This window comes from Geotrypetes seraphini, chromosome 2 (assembly GCF_902459505.1).
Source record: "Geotrypetes seraphini chromosome 2, aGeoSer1.1, whole genome shotgun sequence".
Taxonomy (NCBI): domain Eukaryota; kingdom Metazoa; phylum Chordata; class Amphibia; order Gymnophiona; family Dermophiidae; genus Geotrypetes; species Geotrypetes seraphini.
In genome coordinates this window covers 139123898-139147094 of record NC_047085.1, presented here as the reverse complement: position 1 = coordinate 139147094, position 23197 = coordinate 139123898, and the positions used below count along the sequence as shown (strand labels likewise).

At 48.4% G+C, this 23197-nt stretch overlaps 1 protein-coding gene across 1 annotated transcript in view; it reads right to left on the bottom strand.

Moving 5' to 3' along the window:
• The window catches only part of TTC39C (tetratricopeptide repeat domain 39C), a 173802-nt gene extending 160329 nt beyond the window's left edge, over positions 1-13473 (bottom strand). The window contains exon 1 of the mRNA XM_033933869.1: positions 13076-13473. The gene's annotated coding sequence lies outside the window, so the exon portion shown is untranslated. The remainder of the gene's footprint in view (positions 1-13075) is intronic.
• Between the last annotated feature and the right edge of the window lie 9724 nt (positions 13474-23197).

Sequence of the window (23197 nt, the reverse complement as noted above, 5' to 3'; positions counted from 1 at the left end):
GCAATATTGGCCTGAGCTTTAGGTGCATCCCACTTTCCAAGACCTTTCTAGGTTTGCCTTCTCTAGAGGTAGAAATCTCAGGGACTTATTGATGAGATCTCAGTTTGTAGGTGCGAATGTAAGTACAGTTAACATACAGGGACAACATAGTAGCTGCAGAACTTGTACCATATGCCCATATTCAATGGATACATCAGAGATTCTCGGCGAGAGGGAGAATTAGAAGTCCTTGAGCATGCGCAGATGCATGCTCAAGGCAGGCAGGCGGAAGCAGGAAGATCTTCTAGGCACACGATCTGTGCCTGCGCTAGACGGGGGGGGGGGGTATGTTTAAGTTGTTCGGGGGGTAAGTTTAAGTTGTTCAGGCGGGGGTGCCAGTTGGAGCGAGGGGGCCTTTGCGAGCGGAGGGGAGCGATGCCGGTTATCGGAGGGGGGGGGGGGGAGAGGAACATATCAAAGTGAGTTTCCATTATTTTCTATGGGGAAACTCGCTTTGATAAACGAGCTCCTGGAACGGATTATGCTCGTAATCCAAGGTACCACTGTACATTGAACAACAGCGGCCCCTGCGGAACACCACTCGTGACCCTCCTCTAGTCCGAGTAGTGGCCCTCACTCCTACCCTTTGCTTTCTACCCGCTAGCCAATTTTTGATCCATCTATGTATGTCTCCTTCCACCTCATGGCTCTTCAGTTTCCATAGTAGGCGTTCATGAGGTACCTTGTCAAAGGCTTTTTGGAAATTTGTTTACGATGTCTATAGAGTTCCCTTTGTCCATTTGTTTATTAATCCCTTTCTCCGAGTCCAATACCAATGTAATGTATTTTTCGCTCCATAGGATGCACTTTTTTCCCCAAAAAAAGTGGGTGGAAAAAAGGGTGAATCCTATGGAGCGAATACAACCTCCCCCTCACGGCTGTTATCTTATTTCGACCGCCGCCCACTACCGCTGCTCCTGGGCTCTGCTTCCACTGCTGCTCCTGCCCGCGTAAGTAGAGGAAAGGCCAGGCGAGTGCAGCAATTGCATGCCACCGGCCCAGAAGCCTTATCCCCGATGTCAATTCTGACGTCGAACTGAAGGTCCAGACCATTGACATTGGGTGTAAGACTTCTGGACCAGTGGCGTGCAATCGCTGCACCTGTCTGGTCTTTCCCAGCAATTTGCTCCATGCTGGCTCCCTCGAGCCGCTGCTGAGCCAGGAGTCCAAACCCCCCGCTGCTGCTTCGTTGATGTATCCTCACAGCGGCGGCAGCAGGAGGTAATTGTATTCAGTAGGCGGGCGGGCTTGGCGGGGGGGGGGCAGAAGAGGACAAAGGCTTGAAGGCAGTGAGGGAAACATAGGAGGGAGGAAGGGATACCGGTAATTGTTGAGCCTGAGTGGGGCGGGGGAAGAGGACAAAGGCTGGAAGGCAGTGAGGGGAAAATAGGAGGAAGGAAGGAAGGGAGAACTGTTGGGCCTGAGTGGGGGGGTGGAGAAAACAAAGGCTGGAAGACAGTGAGGGGAACATAGGAGGAAGAAAGGAAGGGACAATTGTTGGGCCTGAGTGGGGGGGGAAGAGGACAAAGGCTGGAAGACAGTGAGGGAAACATAGGAGGAAGGAAGGAAGGGACAATTGTTGGGCCTGAGTGGGGGGTGGGGGGGAAGAGGACAAAGGCTGGAAGACAGTGAGGGGAACATAGGAGGAAGGAAGGGACAATTGCTGGGCCTGAAGAAGGAAATAAAGAAATCACCAGACAACCAAAAGTAGGAGAAATAATTTTATTTTCAATTTAGTGATCAAAATATTTTAAAAAGTCATCTGCCTTGACATCTGTTCCCTGTCCCTGTCAACCACTAGACCACCAGAGGGGGAGGGACAGGGTACAAAGCTTGGCAGGGAGGGGGGACAGGGTGCAGAGCCTGGCAAGGAGTGTGTGGTTGGGTGCAGAGCCTGGCAGGGAGAATTTGGTTCAGAATGTTTTTTTCTTGTTTTCCTCCTCTAAATTTAGGGTGCGTCTTATGGTCAGGTGCGTCTTAAGGCGCGAAAAATATGGTATATCTTTCCTTTCTGACCCACTTATTCCAGCTTCTCTCTCTCTCTCTCTCTGTGTTCCATCCCCCCACCACATCTGGCTCACATTCCTTCCCTTTTCTCCATTGTGATATGTTTCAAAATTTTACTCCCTCTTCTTTCATCCTTTTGGTTTGGTGCCTTTCCCACTTCCCTCTAGCCCCCCCCCCCTCAGTAGGTCCACAGCCTCCAGCCCACCCTCCTCCCATGGGTCCAGCACTTTCACCCAGCAGAGAGTCACACAGGCCTGCTCCAGGGCCTCTCTCTGCTGTGCTCTGTCTTTGCATAAAAAGGAAATTGCATCAGATCAGGAGGGAAGGTGCCAGAACAGGCCTGTGTGAACCTCTACTGGGCGGTCCAATAATGTAAGGTGAAAGCATATACCATAGCGGGAGTAGAATAGAAACATCATGTATCATACCTGATAATGTTTGTTCCTTTACCCACAGCAAATGAATCCAGACAAGCATCCACCTACCAGCAAGCGGAGATAGAGAGCACGAAGTTGAGCTCAGCCACACATACAATGGTCTGCTCACTGTTACTTTAGTATTCCTCTTGACAAAGCAGTAGGATCAATCAAAAAGACCCATTGGCCCAGAATTCCCTCCTCAGAGCTGATGAGTGCACCATGAGGCTACTCCAGGTCCAATTCCTAAGAACAAAGGGAAAAGAGAATGCAACCTGAAGAAATGTAAAGGGCAGGGCTCTGGATTCATCTCCTGTGACTAAAGGAACTAACATTATCAGGTATGATACATAATGTTTCTTTCTCTGTCAGCAGCAGCAGATGAATCCAGACAAGTTGGATGTAACAAAGCAATCCATATTAGGGTGGGTCAGAAAGCAGTACACAGAAAGAAGTCAGACCAAGATCCATGGCCTACAATCTCTGAAAGAGTGAAAGGACAGGCCAACAGATATGCGCTGTGTTCCAGACCCAGGAAATGAGCGACAGCAGGAACATACAATACAAGGGAGTACACCAACCCCAGGCCAGTGTGGACTCAACAATCCGAGGGCACAAAGTGTCCAGATATAGCAAGCAGCCAATGCATCCATACTGGAGAAGGCATGCCAAAGAAGGAGCATGCCCTCTAGAGAAGAAGGCGTCTCAGGGAGATGCACCCAAACACTAGGGAAGGAGACCTGCAGCACAGCCTAGACAGAACAGACGAATCAGATAAATCAGGAGGAACAGTCCACACTGGAAGAAGTATAGTGTCCATCCATGAGGAGCTCCCAGACACCATGGAGGGAAGATGGTGTGAGAAAAGAGCTGTACCACTAGAGATAAATTATGTTACCCTAATCTTGAATACATGGTTGTAGCAGTGAGAGATGAGTTAGAACATAACCCTTTGGACATTTTATTGCTCTATCGCCCATCAGTTCCTTGGCATAAATCTGTAGCATTAATTACAGATCTTATAGCAACCCTCACTTTGAAGTACTATTGGTAATAGGAGCTATTAATTTGCACTTCGATGATAATAATGTAGATGTGGTTAATTTTAAATCATTTATGAGGTCATTAGGGCCAACATTTACTCTACCTGATAACACACATGAAAAAGGACACACATTGGACCTTATTAGCTATTTAGATTTAAATAATCAACAATCCTTAACTTCCAACAGGAAATGGCAGAGGGTGCCATGATCTGATCATTTTTTAGGTAGTTTCTGTATACCTACTTTTATGTAAAAAATTCAAGAAACTATACAGGGAAGAATGATAAATATAGAGGAGTTTTGGTCTCAGCTATTGATACCCCCACCAAAAACCCCCACTGATTGTAAAATCGATGATATACTGAAAACATGGAGGAAAAAATCAGAAAAGCATTTGATTCCTTGGCACCTATAATATTCAAAACAATTTCTTATACCCGTAAAGCTCCTTGGTATTCTTTACACCACTGTGACCTCAAGCGAGATTGTAGAAGATTAGAATGTAAATGGAAGAAAAGTAAAACAGAGGCTGATAAATTAAATTGGAGAAGAAAAATTACTGAGTACAATCAGTAACTAACGGCCTCATTTACAAAGCCGCACAGCAACAGCCCCGAAGCCCTTTAAATCTCTATGGGCTTCAGGGCCATTAGCGCAGCGCAGCCGCTAGCACGGCTTTGTAAAAGAGGCTGTCAATAGATCCCGGAAAACATAATATAAAAATAAAATAGGGAGCTCCAGAGATCAGAGCAAAGCCCTATTTAAACTTTGGAAATATTTCACCAGTACCACTAACTTAAATTACAAGAATAATGAACCATCGGCAGATGAACTTGCAAAGTTCTTTGACGATAAAGCACAGTTACTTACCATAACAGGTGTTATCCAGGGACAACAAGCAGATATTCTCATGTATGGGTGATATCACCAACGGAGCCCCGGTATGGACCACTTTAAAAGTGCATCGCCACTTTAAGTCTTTAGAAAGTTTTCAGATAGCCCAAACCGCGCATGCGCAAGTGCCTTCCCGCCCGACGTGGTTGCGCAGTCCCTCAGTTAAGATAAGCCAGCTAAGAAGCCAACCCGGGGAGGAGAGTGGGTTGTGAGAATATCTGCCTGCTGTCCCTGGATAACACCTGTTACAGTAAGTAACTGTGGTTTATCCCAGGACAAGCAGGCAGCATATTCTCACATATGGGTGACCTCCAAGCTAACAGAATGGGATGGTGGGAGTGTTGGCCTTAGGAGAATAAATTTTGTAATACAGATTGGCCAAAGTGCCCATCCCGTCTGGAAAAAGATTCCAGACAGTTGTGAGAAGTGAACATATGAACTGAGGACCAGGTGGCAGCTTTACAGATTTCCTCAATGGGAGTAGATCTGAGGAAAGCTACAGAAGCTGCCATAGCTCTAATTTTGTGGGCTGTGACACGACTCTCTAGTGCCAGTCCAGTCTGAGCATAAGAGTAATGTAATAATAATAATAATAATAATAACTTTATTCTTGTATACCGCATTACCGTGGAAGTTCTATGCGGTTAACAGAAGAAGAGACTGTACAATTACAGCGAAGATACAGTTTAGTTAATGTTATATTAGTACTTTAGACAATGCAATTTTACAATCACGTTACATTTACATTTTAGATGGTACATTGACAAAGTTAGTTTTTTCAAGTAGGTAATATACTCAGGGGTAGTATAGTCGGAGTGATTATGATTGCTATGAGTTACATATAGCAGTTTACCAATAGAAGTGTAGCCTGCGGCAGTAAAGGGTCTGGGGAAGGGTCGAGGTCTGAGGTGGAGGGGGGAGGGGGTCGGAGCATTCAGAGGAATTTGTCAAAAAGGTAGGTTTTGGTTAGCTTCCTGAAAGTTTGATAGGGGGGGGAATTGGAGATGAGAGTGGAGAGGCATTTGTTCCATTTGCCCGCTTGGTATGCTAGGGATCGGTTGAGGAATTTTTTGTAGAGGCAGCCCTTCGGGGAGGGAAAAGAAAACAGGTAGGTATTTCGAGTGCGAGAGGGGCCTGCAATTTCGAGGTAGTCAGATAGGTAAATTGGTGAGGAGCCTGCTAAGGTTTTGAAGCAGAGGCAGGCGAATTTAAAGATGATTCTTGCCTCCACCGGCAGCCAGTGGAGTTTGGTGTAGTAGGGGCTGACGTGGTCATATTTTTTGAGGCTGAAGATGAGGCGGACAGCAGCATTTTGTACTATTCTGAGACGTTTGATGGTGTTTTTATAGGCTCCCAGGTATACGATATTGCAGTAGTCCAATATGCTTAGGATTAGTGATTGGACCAGTAAGCGGAAGGAGAGGTGGTCGAAGTAGTGTTTGATGGTGCGAAGTTTCCAGAGTGAACTGAAGCATTTTTTGACCTGGGCACTGGTGTGGGCTTCGAAGGTCAAGTTTCTATCTAGGATGACTCCTAGTATTTTTATGGTGGGGTTGATGGGGTATTCTAGGCCGTTCAGTTTCAGGGAAGTGTTGGTTAATTTGTGGTTGGGGCTTGCCAGGAAGATTTTGGTTTTTTCTGTGTTTAATTTCAATTTGAATTGTGAGGTCCATTGTTCTAGTTTGGTGAGGATAGAGGAGGTGAGTTGTTCCGTCTGTTGAGTGAATGTAGTTAGGGGAATGATAATGGTGATGTCATCAGCATATATGAAAGATTTAAGGTTAAGGTCGGCTAGTATCCGTGCTAGAGGGGCCAGGTAAATGTTGAAAAGGGAGGGGGATAATGGGGAGCCTTGTGGGACTCCGCAGGGGTTATGCCATTGATGGGAGAAGGTTCCGTTACTGTGGACCTGGTAGGTGCGGTTGGTTAAAAAGGTAGAGAACCAGTCAAGTACATGGCCGGAGATGCCGATGGAGTCGAGGCAGCGGAGCATGATATCGTGGTCGACCAGATCGAAAGCGCTGCTTAGGTCGAATTGGAGTATTAGGGCGCTTTTTCCCAAAGAGAATAGGTGGAAGAGGTAATTGGTTAGAGCAGCTATGACCGTTTCTGTGCTGTGGTTTGATCGGAAGCCGGATTGTGAGTCGTGAAGGATGTTGAATTTTTCTAGGTAGTTCGTGAGGTCATGGTTAATAAGGCCTTCCATGAGTTTTTGGAAGAGTGGTATATTGGCTATGGGTCTGTAGTTGGTGGCGGAGGAAATGGGTTCTTTGTTGTTTTTGAGGCGGGGGGATACGAGGATGTGTCCAAGTTCGGTTGGGAAGAGACCTGTGGACAGGCATAGTGTGATCCAGTCAAAGAGATCGGCTTTGAATTGTGGGGGGGCGGATTTCATGATGGCGGGTGGGCAATTGTCTAACAGGCAGTTAGAGTTGGCGTATTTTGAGAAGAGTTTGAGAAATAGGCTCCAGTCTGGGCTTTCGAAGGAGCTCCAGGTCATGTCAGCTCTAGAACTTGTGGTGTCTATTGCTGGGGTGTCGAATATTGTCTCAACGTTGGGAGTAGTAAGGGATAATTTTAAGGTTTGAATTTTGTTGGCAAAGTGGTTAGCTAGGATTGTGGCGGGGGGCGGGAGTTCTGAGTTGGTTCGTTTGTATGATTCGGTGTCTAGAAGGGAGTTAACTAATTTGAAAAGAGCTTTACTGTTTAGTGAAGGGGTGTTGATGAGTTGGGAGTAGTATTTGCTGCGTTTTTCGGCAATTAGTTTTTTATATTCGTTGACTTTTTGTCGCCAGATAAGTTTATCATTGTCAGTCCCTGATTTACGCCATATTCTTTCTAGTTTCCTTACTTCGCGTTTTAAAGCTGAGAGGTCCGCATCAAACCATTTGTTTGGGGGCCGGTGGGTTTTCTTGCGAAGTTTTAGGGCAAATGCACAACAGACGAAGATTCAGTGCCCGACAACATGATGCACGACCTACTCCTACTGGAGCGATGGTCTAGGACATGGCAACTCAACTTCAATGCCAAAAAATGCAAAGTTATGCACCTGGGCAGCCAGAATCCATGCAAGTCTTATACCCTTAATGGCGAGATCCTAGCAAAAACGGTAGCAGAACGAGACTTGGGGGTAATCGTCAGTGAGGACATGAAGTCTGCCAATCAAGTGGAGCAGGCTTCGTCCAAGGCAAGACAAATCATGGGCTGCATACGAAGGGGTTTCGTCAGTCGTACGGCGGAAGTCATTATGCCATTGTATAGATCCATGGTGAGGCCCCACCTGGAATACTGTGTGCAATTCTGGAGGCCGCATTATCGCAAGGATGTGCTGAGACTGGAGTCGGTGCAAAGAATGGCCACCCGGATGGTCTCGGGACTCAAGGATCTACCATACGAAAAACGGCTTGACAAATTACAGCTATACTCACTCGAGGAGCGCAGAGAGAGGGGGGACATGATTGAGACGTTCAAGTATCTTAAGGGCCGCATCGAGGCGGAGGAAGATATCTTCTTTTTCAAGGGTCCCACGACAACAAGAGGGCATCCGTTGAAAATCAGGGGCGGGTAAACTACGAGGTGACACCAGGAAATTCTTTTTCACTGAAAGAGTGGTTGATCGCTGGAATAGTCTTCCACTACAGGTGATTGAGGCCAGCAGCGTGCCTGATTTTAAGGCCAAATGGGATCGGCACATGGGATCTCTTCACAGGGCAAAGGTAGGGGAGGGACATTAAGGTGGGCAGACTAGATGGGCCGTGGGCCCTTATCTGCCGTCTATTTCTATGTTTCTATGTTTCTAACAGAACGAGATGCAGGCCGCCAGCCAGTTGGAAATTGTTTTTTTGGAAACAGGATGTCCCAGCTTGTTTGGATAAAATGATATGAACAGTTGGGCAGATGTTCGATGTGATTTTGTGCGGTCAAGGTAAAAAGCCAAAGCACATTTACAGTCCAGAGTATGCAAAGCAGTTTCTCCTGAATGAGAATGCAGCTTTGGTAAAAACACTGGTAGAACAATCGATTGACTGAGATAAAACTCTTGAGACAACTTTCAGAAGAAACTTTGGATATGTGCACAGAATCACTTTGTCATGATGGAAAACAGTGAAGGGTGGATCTGCCACCAATGCTTGTAACTCACTGACCCTCCTGGCAGAGGTAAGAGCAATAAGAAAGACAACTTTTCATGTGAGAAACTTAAGATGAGCTGTATCCATAAGTTCAAATGGCGGCTTCATCAAACTGGAAAGAACCACATTAAGGTCCCAGACAATAGGTGGAGGCTTGAGAGGTGGTTTAACATTGAAAAGACCTTTCATGAATCTGGAGATCAAAGGATGAACAGTAAGAGGTTTTCCCTCAACTGTAATGTGTAAAACAGTAATAGCACTGAGATGGACTCTGATAGATGTAGATTTGAGACCAGAGTCAGAAAGAGAAAATAGATAATCCAACACCAACTCCACTGCCAAGGAAGTTGGATCGTGATAATGATGAAGAAGACAACATGAACACTGTCAAGTGGCTGGTTTTCTGGAGGCATCAAGGATTTGTCGCACAGGCTGAGAAAGATGTACAGCAGATGAAGTCAGCCCGAGAGAAACCAAGCTGTCAGGTGTAGTGAGTGCAGGTTGGGATGTAGAAAAGACTCCTGATTCTGAGTAAGCAGAGTAGGAAATACTAGAAGAAGTATTGGTTCCTTGGAACTGAGCTGAAGGATAAGGGAGAACCAATGTTGCCTGGGCCACCATGGAGCAATGAGGATCAAGAGTGGATCATTCAATCCGAGGTGCTCAGGATAGAGCCTAGCAGAAAGAAAAATAAAAAGGCAGGAAGAACTGCGGGCCCTGCGAGTAAACAGAAGAGCGTGGTTTTTGGTTGGTTTGTTTTTTTAAAATGAGAAAATAATGAATAGCAACTGTTCCCATGGCAACCCCAAGACAAACTGTAATACGAAACAAAAAGCAGATCTCATTCGAACAACTGATGCCGGAAGAACCGCCAGGAGTGCCCCACCGTAGGGTAGCAAAAACTAACTGGCGCAACTAGAGGGAGAAACGTGTCACCCAACTTCCAGAGAAGGCCCCCATATGTGACCGCCGACCCAGACTAGCCAAGAACATTACTTCCTCCCAGCTTGGCAGCTGAAGCGGGTGCCTCAGGGAATGAAAGAAGATTACCCCTGTGAGATCATGGAAAGGGAACCTACTTGCCGTGACCGTTCCTCCAAGACTCATGCAGGTGGCCGAGCAGAGACCGGAGAGAGAACAAGGAGACAGGCTATAGGCATAAAAACAGTCTCGATCAGCTCACGATTAGGCATCTCACAACACAACCGCAAAGGATCCATTCCACCAAAATTCAAATAACCACTGTGACCAAACAGCATCGTTTTTTGTTTTTTTAAAGGAGCTCGCAGAAGAAAGAACAAGAAGTACTACCAGTGAAAGGCCAGGGGACAGAATGACAACACAGAACAGATCCATCAGAAACAGGTAAAAGAATACCAAGGAACATGCTCACCACTTGCTGGCTGTAGTCATTCAGTGAAAACACCCCTGCCCACTGCACAACCTCTGGGTTTACAAAACGGGGTTGTTGTTTTTTTAAACAAGTGAGGAAGAAGTAGGCGTGCAGGGCATAGTGAAAGGGGGATACAGGGGATGGGCAGGGAACTGGCCCCACCAGTTATACCCAAAATAGGCATCCAGTATGCCTAATTCCCCAGCTCAATGGAATCAGCATAGCCGAAACAGAAGTCCAGCTCAAGACTTCACTAAAAGAAGCACTAGAGGAATCTCTAACAGAAGTAGGAGCAAAGCAGGAGCAGGATGGAGACCATCCAACTGCCTGCAGAGATAAAGAATACTAAAGTACCAGTGAACAGACCATCATATATATGGCTGAGCTCAACTTTGTGCTTTCTATTTCTGTCTGCTGGTAAATAGACTTAACCCACTCTTCTGGATTCACCTGCTGCTGATGACAAGGAATAATGGGACAGGGTGGGAGCAGAGAAAAGGGAGGGCAGCGCTGGACCTGCAGGAAGGGAACAGGAGCAAGAGATGTCAGATGTGGCCAGGTTGCACCATTTTGGGGTAGGTCAAGCAAAAGTGGCTACGCTCCTGAATCACTCACTGGCAGTCAGCGGCATCAGCAGCAGCACATACTACTCAGCGATAGACAAGAATACAGCTAACAGCGGTGTAAGTGGCACACATATATGCGTTCCTATTTAGCAGCCCACAAGATTCCTGATGACTTCCAAGCAAACAGCCAATTTCGGAGGTTCTTTGTTGACATATAGATGACGAGGTGCGGAATGCCAAGGCCTGATCCAGAGTCGCAGCATGTACATGCTGTTGGGGAAGGAAAGGAACTATATGCTGGATATTTGAGCAGAGGAATGACGTGATTAATTCAACTAATCATGTTAGTCACAGCATTAAATGCAATTAATATGCAGCCTTAATAGAAACATTAAAAAATAAAGGCTGATAAAAGCCATATGGCCTATCTAGTCTGTACATCCATGTCATCTACTATCCTTTCCACTCCCTTAAGAGTACAGTACAGTACAGGTACTTTCTCTGTCCCTAGTGGGGTCACAAATATAAGTTCAATTATAGATGAATATGGAGTTAATAGAAAGATGACACAGCTGTAAAATGGGTAAGCAATGTGCTCAACTATAGAAATGTATACAATATCAATATTTGAGCATGGACTATGTATGCATTTGGCATTCCAAATATGCACATAAGCTAATACACTTAACCCAATAAATGTAGCACTCAACCTGGTCCTGGTGCAATTTCTGCACAAAATATTGATTCTGCAGCTAATGAACACCAAACACAATAACTATATGCATGCTTCCATTTAAACTTAAACTCTTTCATGTTTACACACTTTTTGTTCACAATTTGTGTGCACAATTCAATACATCACAGTAAAAATGTATTTTCTTATATGCACCTTAGAAAACTGCTTCAATGGACAAGCTCTAGCACACAGATTATTACACCAGCACCTCACCCTCTTAGAACAAAGACAGCCAGCAACATAATTAACTCAAACTGCAATTGGCAGACAACAGACAGAACACAGCAAAACATAGCAGGTCCTGGGCCTTCACAGGAAAAAAAGAGAATCAATGAAAAAGATCAGCAACATTGATTGATCTGTCAGAAAATTATCATCATTAATGTAGAAAATATTGCAGTAATCCTCTGTTGCATAAGATTTTTTAAAAATATATTTTTATTTTATCTGACTGTATTTTTATGTCTTTGTGTTTTTATTACTGTATTATTTTCACGGATTAGTAAAATGTTATGGATTAAAAAAAAAAACAAAGATCAGCAACCAACAATGGCACCAGACACAGGAAACAAGAAGTCCACTTTTCAAAGCCACTTGCCATCGCTGAGGCGAATGGGCCAAGGGCCAATGCAGTAGCTTCCTCTTGTATGAGGTAGGGACAGTCTCTTCTATGTTTTGATGTACAGCGCTGCGTAGGTCTAGCGCTATAGAAATGATTAGTAGTAGCAGAAACAGGGGTGGGGGGATAATTTTTTTTCATTATGACCTCCTAAAACTATAACACCCCCAAAAGCAAGAAGTAACATTTAGGTTTAAAAGTTTGCCATGCCTCTTGTATATAATCTCCTCAACAGATCCTCTCCTCCCGACAGGCGCCCCCCTACCTATATTTCTTGAAAAGCTGGTCGGATTCCTTGAAGCCGTTGTTCAGCAGCATGTTGATGCCGGCCAGGGCCAGCTCGACATCATCGGCGGCCAGCCCCGACTCTTGCTCCCGCTCCCCCTGCGACGCCGGCGGCGAAGGGGGCAGTTGCTTCAGAGCCGGCCATACTCCCGGTCTGCGCCCGTGCGTGTCGCGGGCCAAGTGATAACGATAACCCCGCCTAGGCACCTCCCGTACCGGATCCCCTGGAGCCACCCTCAGCCCTGGCAGGAGGAGGAGGAGCCGCCACCGCCGCCGCGCCTCGGCCACCTGCTGTTTTCCTCTAGCGCCGTCTATCGCGAGGGGCAACCGTGCGCGCAGGACCGGACGAGGACGGGCTGGGGGGCTTCCCCCACGTAACGGAACGGCGGCCGCATGCTGCGGATGCGCCAAAGCGGCTCCGTTTCAAGGTTTCTCCTTTGAACGCAGAAGCGGGGGGTGAGGAGGAGGAGGAGGAGGAGGAGGAGGGGGGGGGTGTCGGCGGCGCGGTTTGATATCGTAGGCGGCAGAAAGAAAAACGGAACCGAAACCGTCGGAAATTGCTGTCGTCACCAAAACTAAGCAGGTTTTTAGTCGCCGCGTCCGCTGCTAAGCAGCGGCTCGTTATTGTACGAGCCGGTTCTATGTACGTTCGCTCTTCAAGCAAAGGGATTTGGGTTTAGCTTACGCCTTTGCAGTAGCTGAAGGTGATTCCCGCATGGGCAATAGGCATTTTTCTTCCCCCCCCCCCTTCCCCGGGGGTGTCAAGTCTTTTTTTTTTTTTTTTACATCATTTAAATTGTATTAACTTATAAAAATAATACAATGCACAACGGCATAAAAATGCAATCACATAAAAATATACAAAAATCGTATGCAACAAAGCTGTTGCTCCAATATATTCTACATTAATGGCTATTTTTGACAAATATTTATCTGTCGAGTACCTAAAGCGGTGGAAGGTAAAGGGAGCTGTCTTAATTGCAGGAGCGTCGGAGGGACCTGAAAGCTCCAACCTTTAGCCACTCCGCCACTGAAGCTTGCCACGACTTTCTTTGTATGTTCTTAGAACGGAGAAATGTGCATATGCGGACAATATATCATTTTAAGAAGTATAAAATGGAAACGTGGCAAGTAGGAGCGGCACCCTAGGACTAGCGCAGTGCTGCACTTCCAAGGGATTCCCGTAACCTGCAGGAAGAAAGGCAAAGAGTTGAAGGACACAATCGGGCGCCCCCTAGCCCTTGAAGGGGTTAAGAGCAAAAGTCCCAGCTTCCGTCTCCCTGCTTTTGCGTCATTTATTTACCGTCCCGCCCTTTTCGAGTCGTATGTTCTCGGTTTACGTTTGGCGTCCCGGAAGAAGCGCGTTTGCTCTTTCCCGCTAAACGATCGGGGGTGGGGGTATCGTAGCTGTGGATGACGTCAGTGACTAGCAAGCCTTTTCCTGTATTGGATGCCGGGCTAGAGTTGTTTCCACGCAAGGGAGAATTGAAAATAGGACTGTGTATGAACAAGAAAGCGCTGTGATTATACCGGTTAACTATTTGAGCGCCAAATCTTTATTACCCATATAATCGAGGGACTCATTCAGCAATAAAAAACTATGGACAATCGCATACAATAGCAAAACCGTCAGTACTTTGTAAGGGGTTTAAATGGCGAGCGACTATGAGAAGCTAACCGGAAAACACTGGCTGCCATGGGGAAAGTGCTGCACTATAACTGGACCAAAGGGAAATGGCATCCCTAGGCCATCATTTTAATAGGTTTCCTGCAGTGTTTCTTAACATGAGCTGGTAACAGGAAAACAACACAGAAAATCCCAGTGCTCAAAATTAGTAAACATCCAAATTATATACCAGTGGTCTCAAACTCAAACCCTTTTCAGGGCCACATTTTGGATTTGTAGGTACTTGGAGGGCTGCAGAAAAAATAGTTAATGTCTTATGAAAGAAATGACAATTTTGCATGAGGTAAATCTCTTTATAGTTTATAAATCTTTCCTTTTGCCTAAGTCTTAATAATATTGTCATTTATAGCTAAAGAGACATATGATCAAGAAACTTTTATTTTACTCTTGTGATTATGATAAACATACCGAGGGCCTCAAAATAGTACCTGGTGGGCTGCATGTGGCCCCCGGGCCGCGAGTTTGAGACCATTGTTATATACACACTATTAGCATTGAGTATTAATGGGGAAAAAGTGCCTGGTGCATGTACAGAAGAGTTTTACAGTAACCCAATGACACCATTCTTCCTCTGTTTTTCAAACATTTGTTTTCACTTGAAAGGCTTATATTTAAGCGCAGAAAACAGGCACCAATGTGCGCATTCACTTTCAAGTTTGCTCTGACTTGCACACATTCGTCTCTCACTACCAGCGCTTAGGGGATTGCACAGGCTTGCTTCTGCTTCCAAATAAAACAAACAGCAGATTTTAAAGAAAGAGTTGTGAAAAATTCTCTCTTCAAACACCCTAATTCCTGCTCCGAACTAGTGTTATTTTTTCAGTGGTAAGATGGCCTTGTTATGTTACTGATCTTTGGTGTGCTCATGTGCATGTCTCCCATGCTAGAGCCCTCTGAGCATTCTGCGTTCACTAACACAGGTGTTAATCCGACACATTCATTACCTGTGCTTCTGTGCCCAAGCTGCTGAACGTCCCACACATGCAAGTTTCATACACTTCAAATTCATGCTGACGTCCTTCCAATCTATCCTCTCGCTTGCCAACCAAGAATACTACAACCATTTAACTAACTCTTAGCTCCAACCCTCACTGTCTCTTTGCCAAACTCAACTAAATACTAAAGTACCCTCACCTCCTATCCCCTTCACTTTCTTCCCAGACGATAGAGTTCTATGACAAGATTCACAAGATATACCTTGAATTCTCAACCAAGTCACCTCCCCCAACACCCCTTCCAACTGTCCATTCTGCCAGCCTCCCTTCAACCCCTATCGCCTTTTCCTCCTTTTCTAAAATCACTGAAGAGGAAGCTGCTCACCTTTCCTCCTCCTCCAAACCCACTACCTGTTCCTCTGATCTGATTCTTACATGCCTACTTGGAGCTATCATCCCTTCTATCTGTGACATCCTCAACCTATCACTCTTCACTGCAACAGTCCCTGATGTCTTCAAACATGCTGTAATTATATCGCTCAAAAAACCCTAACTAGACTCCACATCCACCTCCAGATATCGCTCCATATCCTCCCTAGCCAAGCTGCTCAAACATGCTGTTCACTGCCATTGCCTGGATTTCCTTCTCAAGATATTTTTGACCTGCTTCAATCAGGCTTTCACCCTCTCCATTCTACTGAAACTGCCCTCGCTAAAGTCTCTAACAACCTGTTCCTGAACAGATCCAATGGCCTCTATCCTCATCCTTCTCAGTCTGTCTCTATTCTGATGACTGCCAGATTACTTCTCCACACCAGATATCTCTACAGGAATTCAGGCCTGAATATCAGCTGCCTGTCCGACATTACTGTTTGGATGTTTCACCATCATCTAAAACTGAATATGGCTAAAATCGAACTCCTTGTCTTTCTTCCTAAGCCCTCATCCCCCCCCCCCCCTCTATTTCTGTGGATAACACGCTTCCTCCCTATCTTGTCAGCTTGCAACCTCGGGGTAAACGTTGACTCCTCTCTCCTTCACTCAGATCCAACAAACCACTAAAACATGTTGCTTTCTCCTCTATAATGTTAAACTAAACTAAACCTTAGGCTTATATACTGCATCTTCTCTATAAAGATAGAGCTCGGCACGGTTTACAGAAAATTAAAAAGAATAAATACAGTAGGAATAGGGATAATATGGAGGGAAGCGAAAAAAGCCAAGTTTTCAGATGTTTTCGGAATAATTGGAGAGAGCCCAGATCATGCAACTGGATAGGAAAATTAATCCAGAGCTCAGTAATTTTGAAAAGAAGAGACTTCCTTAATTTACCAGTATAGATGACGCCTTTCAGCGTAAGAAAAGATAATTTAAGTAGATCTGGTAATCTCAGATCTTGTAGAATTCCAAAATAGTAAAGATTACCAAAATCTGACCTCTCCAAGCACACTACCAAATCCCTTATCAATACTCTCATCACCTCTCACTTAGACTACTGTAACATACTTCTCTCATGTCTTCCGCTCAACCATCTCTCTCCCCTTCAATCCATTCAAAATGCTGCTACATTACTCACATTATCCCAGCCAGACTCACATTATCCCAGATGTGACCAGGTTCCTAAGAGGGGCACTCCGGTTGAGGCCTCTGCTAAGCCATCCTTTCCCATAGTGGAATCTTAACACTGTTCTGAAGGGGCTCACTAAAGCCCCATATGAACCACTCAAAGATGCCATCCTTTTGGATCTCACAGTTAAGACAGTGTTCCTGGTGACGATAGTTTCGGTGAGACGTACCTTGGAATTGTAGTCTCTCTTTTGTAGAGCCCTTTCTTAGAATCACGGAGGCGGGTGTAGCTCTCTGGGCTGTTCCCTCCTTCCTTCCAAAGGTTGTGTCTGATGTTCACATCACCTAGGAGGTTCAGACAAACAGGGATAGTATTTTGAGGAAACTAGATGTGCAAAGTGTTTTACTTCACTACTTGGAAAATGTCAATGTTTTTTGTCTTTCCAACCATCTATTTGTGCTAACAGGCCAGCATCCAAGGCCTCTATAGCCAGATGGATTTGCATGGCCATTTCGTCAGCATACATAGCCTGTGTTAAGCAGCCATCAATTTCAGCTACTTGGTCTACTCTGCATACGTTTACAAAATTATACGGAGTGTATGTAGCAGCTCAAAAGGATACCGCTTTTGGGTCCTCGGTGTTGCGGGCAGGCTCTTCTGTCCCACCCTAGATGTCAGCCATTGCTTTGGTATGTCACCTAATGTACGGACTCTTGAACAGATTTAGCAGAATGAAAGATTAGGTTCTTACTTGGATAATCTTCATTCTGTTAATTTTATCAGGCGTCCGTACAGCCCGCCCTCAGTATATCCTGTATTATCCCAGGACAAGCAGGCAGCATATTCTTACATGTGGGTGACGTCATCTATGGAGCCCCAGCGCGGACAGCTTTTCAAGCAAACTTGATTGAAGTTTCAAGCTTGCTATGCTGCACCATGCATGTGCATGCCTTCTCCCTCCACTAGAGGGTGCATCCCCACCTCGTGGTCCTCAGTTCTGTTTCTTCCGCGGAGCCAGAAGCCCTGTTGATTTTGTGCTCCATGCCTTTTTGCCTTCTGTCACCGCGGCTGGGGTTTTTTTCTCGGTCGCTGTGCTTTGGTTCTTATTTTCTTTTGTTCGCGTGCTTGAATCCGTCGGAAAAAAAAAAAGTTTTTCGTTCGGCTCCGGGGGCTCCCGGGAGCCACAGCCGCGGGACCTCGTTTGTTCCCGGCCGTTTTTTGTGTTCATGTCCCATCCTTTGACGGGCTTTAAAAAGTGCACCCGGTACGATCGGTTGCTTTCTATTACCGATCCCCACCGGTGGTGCCTGGTTTGCCTGGGTGCAGATCACCCGACTGACTCTTCCACTCGGTGCTCCACGTTCCAACCTCGAGCTCTCTGCCGCTGGCGTGCCCACATGGCGGAGCTCTTCAGTGTGGACTCCGGCGGGGAAGGCCTCGACGTCGGCCTCGGCTTCGGCCCCGGCCTTGACCTCGGCCTCGACTCCCTCGCTCTCTCCGCGGCTACCTTCATCGTTGAAGCCTGCGTCCTCGACCCCGAAGCCAACCCTGGGTAAGTCCCCGCTTCCTTCCTCTACCCCAGGGTCTTCGAAGAAGCCATCCTCGGGCTCCTCGACGGGGGCGGGTGGGTCGTCCTCGGCCCCGCCCCGGGCGTCGAAGTCGGGTGCTCCGCGGGAATACTCCTTGCCGAGGTCGCCCTCGAGGGAGCACCCGCCGACTTCGGACATGCCATCTATGATGGCGATCCCTGTGTTCCAGGACATGCTCCGAGTGCTTATCGCCTCGGAGCTGTCCTGCGCCCTGGCCCACCTGCAGCCGGCTTCGGCCTCGGCGGCCCTGACATCGGTCCCGGCCTCGGTTCCGGTGGTGGTCCCGGCCTCGATCCCAACCTTGCCCTCGACCTCGGCAGTCGACCAGCCTGAGCGGAGTGTGCGGCCTCGGGACAAGGTGCGCCGGGTTCGCAGGATATCCTCTTCCACCTCCTCGTCGAGGTCCTCCCGCGGGTCCTCGCCCTCGGGTCGGCCTCGGGCGAAGCGTCGGACCCGGAAGCCCAAGCGCCCTTGGGGGTCGCCGCTGCGGCGCGGTCGCTCCTCGCCGATCCGGGGAGCGGAGACTCTGAGGGTCTCTGAGCTCCGCCTGGATAACCCGAGGCTTTTGCGTTCCCCTGCGGGGAAGGGATCGAGGGACTCCTCCCCGAGGAGGAGGGAGTTCGCCTCGGTGCCTCGTACCCCGGGGACTTCCCCGAGGGGTTCCTCGGGGCTTCGGAGGTCTCCGACCCCGACGAAGTCCTTCGGGGTGGCTTCCTGGGGTTCGGAGTCTGGCACCGGTCGGGAACCTAGGTACTCCCATGAGGCTTCCCCATCCTTCTTGGAGGCCCGTGCCTCTCGATCCCCTTCCCCTCCCTCGAGGCCCTCCTCGTTCTCGAGGTTTGTTATGGATATGGGGAAGGCTTTGGACCTCAACCTTTTATCGGGGTCCCAATATTCGAAGGAGTTTCTGGAGGAACAGAATTTGCCATCTCCTCCACGGGAGTCTCCGCGTCTGCCTTTGAATAAGATCCTTCATCAGACATTTTTGCGGAACTTGGACTCCCCTTATGCTGTCACGGCGGTTCCCTCGAAAATGGAATCGAAGTACCGCACGGTCCCATGTAAGGGCTTCGAGAAGGCGCAGTTGTCCCACCAGTCTTTGCTGGTGGAGTCGACTTTGAAAAAATCCCAGCCTTCTCGAGTCTCTGCATCGGTCCCGCCCGGGCGGGAGGGGCGGACCCTCGATAAGTTTGGGCGCCGCCTCTACCACAATTCGATGATGGCTAACTGGGTGCTTAACTACGCTTTCACCTTCTCTTCCTACTTGCGTCAGCTGGTGAAGGCTATGCCCCGTTATCACGGGGTCATGCCTGATTCGCATAAGGGAGACTTTAGTAAGCTCATGGACACCTTGTCACAGCTGCGTCTGTTTCTTTTCCATGCCATTTATGACGCCTTTGAGTTGTCATCCCAGGTCTCCGCCTTTGCGGTGGTAATGCGCCGTCTAGCGTGGCTGCGCATTGTGGACATGGACCCGAATTTGCAGGAGCGCCTGGCCAATTTACCATGTGTGAGCTCGGAGCTTTTTGATGAGTCCCTGGAGGCGGCTACTAAGCGCCTGTCCGAGCATGAGCACTCTTTCGCCTCCTTGGTTCGTCCAAAAGCCAAGTTGGCGACTCCGAAGCCGTACAGACCGCCGCCGCGGTACTACCCGCAGAAGTCTACACCGGCGTTCTCTAGGCCTCCTCCCCGGCGTCCCCCTCAGCAGGCCAGGGCATCACACCAGAAGCCCCAGGCGCAAGCGGCGCCGTATTTTTGACGTGCTGAGCGGATGGGGGCGGGCCCCCTCCGCGCTGTCGCCGTCCCCGCTTCCCATCAGGGGCAGGTTACGGACCTTTCATTCGGCTTGGACCCCGATCACTTCGGACGCTTGGGTGCTCCGTGTCATCTCGGAGGGCTACTCACTAAACTTCAGGACTACGCCGCCGGATAGTCCGCCAGGCGCGTCTCTTTCCATCCGAGCTCAGCTTCCTCTTCTCTCGGAAGCCAGGGCCTTGTTGAGTCTTCGGGCTGTGGAGCCGGTGCCCCCCGACCAGCGGGGACAGGGGTTTTACTCCCGTTATTTTTTGGTCCCGAAAAAGACCGGGGACTTGCGCCCCATTTTGGACCTCCGGAAGCTCAACAAGTTCCTAGTCGGGAGAAGTTCCGCATGTTGTTGCTTCCGGTCCTGTACCCACTGTTGGAGGAAGGGGACTGGATGTGCTCCCTGGATTTGAAGGAGGCTTATACACATGTTCCGGTGCATCCCACCTTCCGCAAGTTTCTTCGGTTCCAGGTGGGGGAGTTGCACCTTCAATACCGGGTCCTCCCCTTTGGCTTGGCTTCGTCCCCTCGAGTCTTCACGAAGTGCATGGTGGTAGTCGCGGCGGCCCTGCGTTCTCAGGGTCTGCAGGTCTTTCCCTACCTGGACGATTGGCTGATCAAGGCCCCTTCCAGAGAGGGGGTTATCTCAGCGACCCAACAGACTATCACTTTCCTTCAACGTCTGGGGTTCGAAGTGAACTTTCCCAAGTCCCAACTGTGCCCTGCGCAATCCCTTCAGTTTATCGGGGCTGTGCTGGACACGGTTCGCCTCCGTTCATTCCTCCCTCCTCCACGGTTGGAGGTCTTGCTTCGACTGAGTCGCCAGATTTCGCGGCTGCCCTCAGTGTCAGCGCAGAGTCTGATGATTCTTCTCGGCCATATGGCGTCGACGGTTCATGTCACACCGTTCGCCCGCTTGCACCTGAGGCTTCCTCAGTGGACCTTGGCCTCCCAGTGGCGTCAGGATCGGGATCCGGTCTCCCGCCCGGTGACGGTGACTCCTTCTTTGAGACGCTCGCTCCGTTGGTGGACCAACTCTTCAAATCCTTCCGGGGGTTTGCTCTTTCTCGTCCCGCCACATCTCAAGGTCCTGACCACGGACTCTTCGGAGTACGCGTGGGGGGCTCATCTCGACGGTCTCCGGACTCAAGGTCTATGGTCGGCGGAGGACCGTCTTTGTCACATCAATGTGTTGGAGCTTCGTGCCATTTTTCTGGCTGCTCGGGCGTTCTGCCACCTGCTGCACGATCAGGTAGTCCTCATGCGGACAGACAACCAAGTGGCAATGTACTATGTGAACAAGCAAGGGGGAACGGGCTCTTGGTCCCTGTGCCGGGAAGCCCTGCGCCTTTGGGAATGGGCGGTCTCCCAGAACATCTTCCTCCGGGCGGTTTACATTCAGGGAGAGAGGAACTGTCTGGCCGACAAACTCAGTCGTCTTCTCCAGCCGCACGAGTGGTCGCTAAACTCCCGAGTCCTGCACGAGGTCTTCGACCGCTGGGGGACTCCTCAGGTGGATCTGTTTGCCTCCCCGGAGACTCGCAAACTGCCCCTCTATTGTTCTCGGATGTACTCCCCGGACCGTCTCGAGGCAGATGCCTTTCTTCTAGACTGGGGGGGAAGGTTCCTGTATGCGTTTCCTCCCTTCCCTCTGATCTTGAGAACGTTGGTACATCTCAAATCGACCGGAGCCACTATGATTCTCATTGCGCCTCGTTGGCCTCGGCAGCACTGGTTCTCCCTGCTTCTTCAACTCAGTGTCAGGGAGCCTCTACTTCTGCCTGTTTTTCCCTCTCTGCTGTCTCAGAGTCGGGGTTCGCTGTTGCATCCCAATCTTTAGTCTTTACATCTGACGGCTTGGTTCCTTTCCCCTTGACTTCGGTTCCTCTCTCTCAGTCTGTGAGGGATGTTTTGGAAGCCTCACGCAAGGTCTCGACTAGGCTTTGTTATTCCCAGAAGTGGACCAGATTTTCCTACTGGTGTTCCTCGCACCATCTGGATCCGAATTCGGTTCCGGTGTCTTCGGTTCTGGAATATTTGTTGCATTTGTCCCTGTCTGGGCTGAAGACGACTTCCATTCGGGTGCATCTCAGTGCTATTGCTGCTTTCCATCGGCATCTCGAGGGTCGGTCTCTCTCTCTTCATCCTCTGGTTACTCATTTCATGAGGGGTCTTTTGAATATTCATCCTCCTCTGAAACCTCCTCCTGTAGTTTGGGATCTTAATGTGGTTTTGGCTCAGCTGATTAAGCCTCCTTTTGAGCCTATTGACAAATCTCATCTTAAGTTTCTCACTTGGAAGGTGATCTTTTTGCTTGCGCTCACGTCCGCTCGTCGGATTAGTGAGCTGCAAGCTTTGGTTGCGGACCCGCCTTTTACTGTGTTCCATCATGACAAGATGGTTCTTCGCACTCATCCTAAATTTTTACCTAAAGTTGTGTCTGATTTCCACCTCAATCAGTCCATTGTTCTTCCGGTGTTTTTTCCGAAGCCCCACTCTCATCCTGGCGAGGTGGCGCTTCACAGGCTTGACTGTAAGAGAGCGTTGGCTTTTTATCTTCAACGCACTAAGTCTCATCGGAGGGTTCCTCAATTGTTTTTGTCCTTCGACCCTAATCGGTTGGGACGTCCTGTTTCCAAGCGCACCTTGTCCAACTGGTTGGCTGCTTGTATTTCTTTTTGCTACGCTCAGGCTGGTCTCACGCTCCATGGTCGAGTCACGGGGCATAAGGTCCGAGCTATGGCAGCTTCTGTCGCTTTTCCGGTCTACTCCGGTGGAGGACATCTGCAAGGCTGCCACATGGTCTTCGGTTCATACTTTTACCTCTCACTACTGTCTGGATACGTTGTCCAGAAGCGACGGCCGGTTTGGCCAGTCGGTTTTGCGTAACCTGTTTTCCTAAATTGCCATCCTCCCACCTGTCCTTTTTTTGTTGGCTTGGAGGTCACCCACATGTGAGAATATGCTGCCTGCTTGTCCTGGGATAAAGCACAGTTACTTACCGTAACAGGTGTTATCCAGGGACAGCAGGCAGATATTCTCACAACCCGCCCTCCTCCCCGGGGATGGCTTCTTTGCTGGCTATGGAACTGAGGACCACGAGGTGGGGATGCGCCCTCTAGTGGAGGGAGAAGGCATGCACATGCGTGGTGCAGCATAGCAAGCTTGAAACTTCAATCAAGTTTGCTTGAAAAGCTGTCCGCGCTGGGGCTCCGTAGATGATGTCACCCACATGTGAGAATATCTGCCTGCTGTCCCTGGATAACACCTGTTACGGTAAGTAACTGTGCTTTACCTGCTTTCTGCTTCGGATATGTCTAGATTCCAGGCCTGGAGTTCTGTCAGCTGGATAACTAATTGTAAGGAAATCCTGTATGAGTAAGTGTATTCCTCAGCCCCTGGCTCCTCTGATGTTAGTGCTTTTTGCACACAGCAGGTTGACTCTCTATTGCTGCTATGTTACAATTTCCTGTTGTTAATTGTTC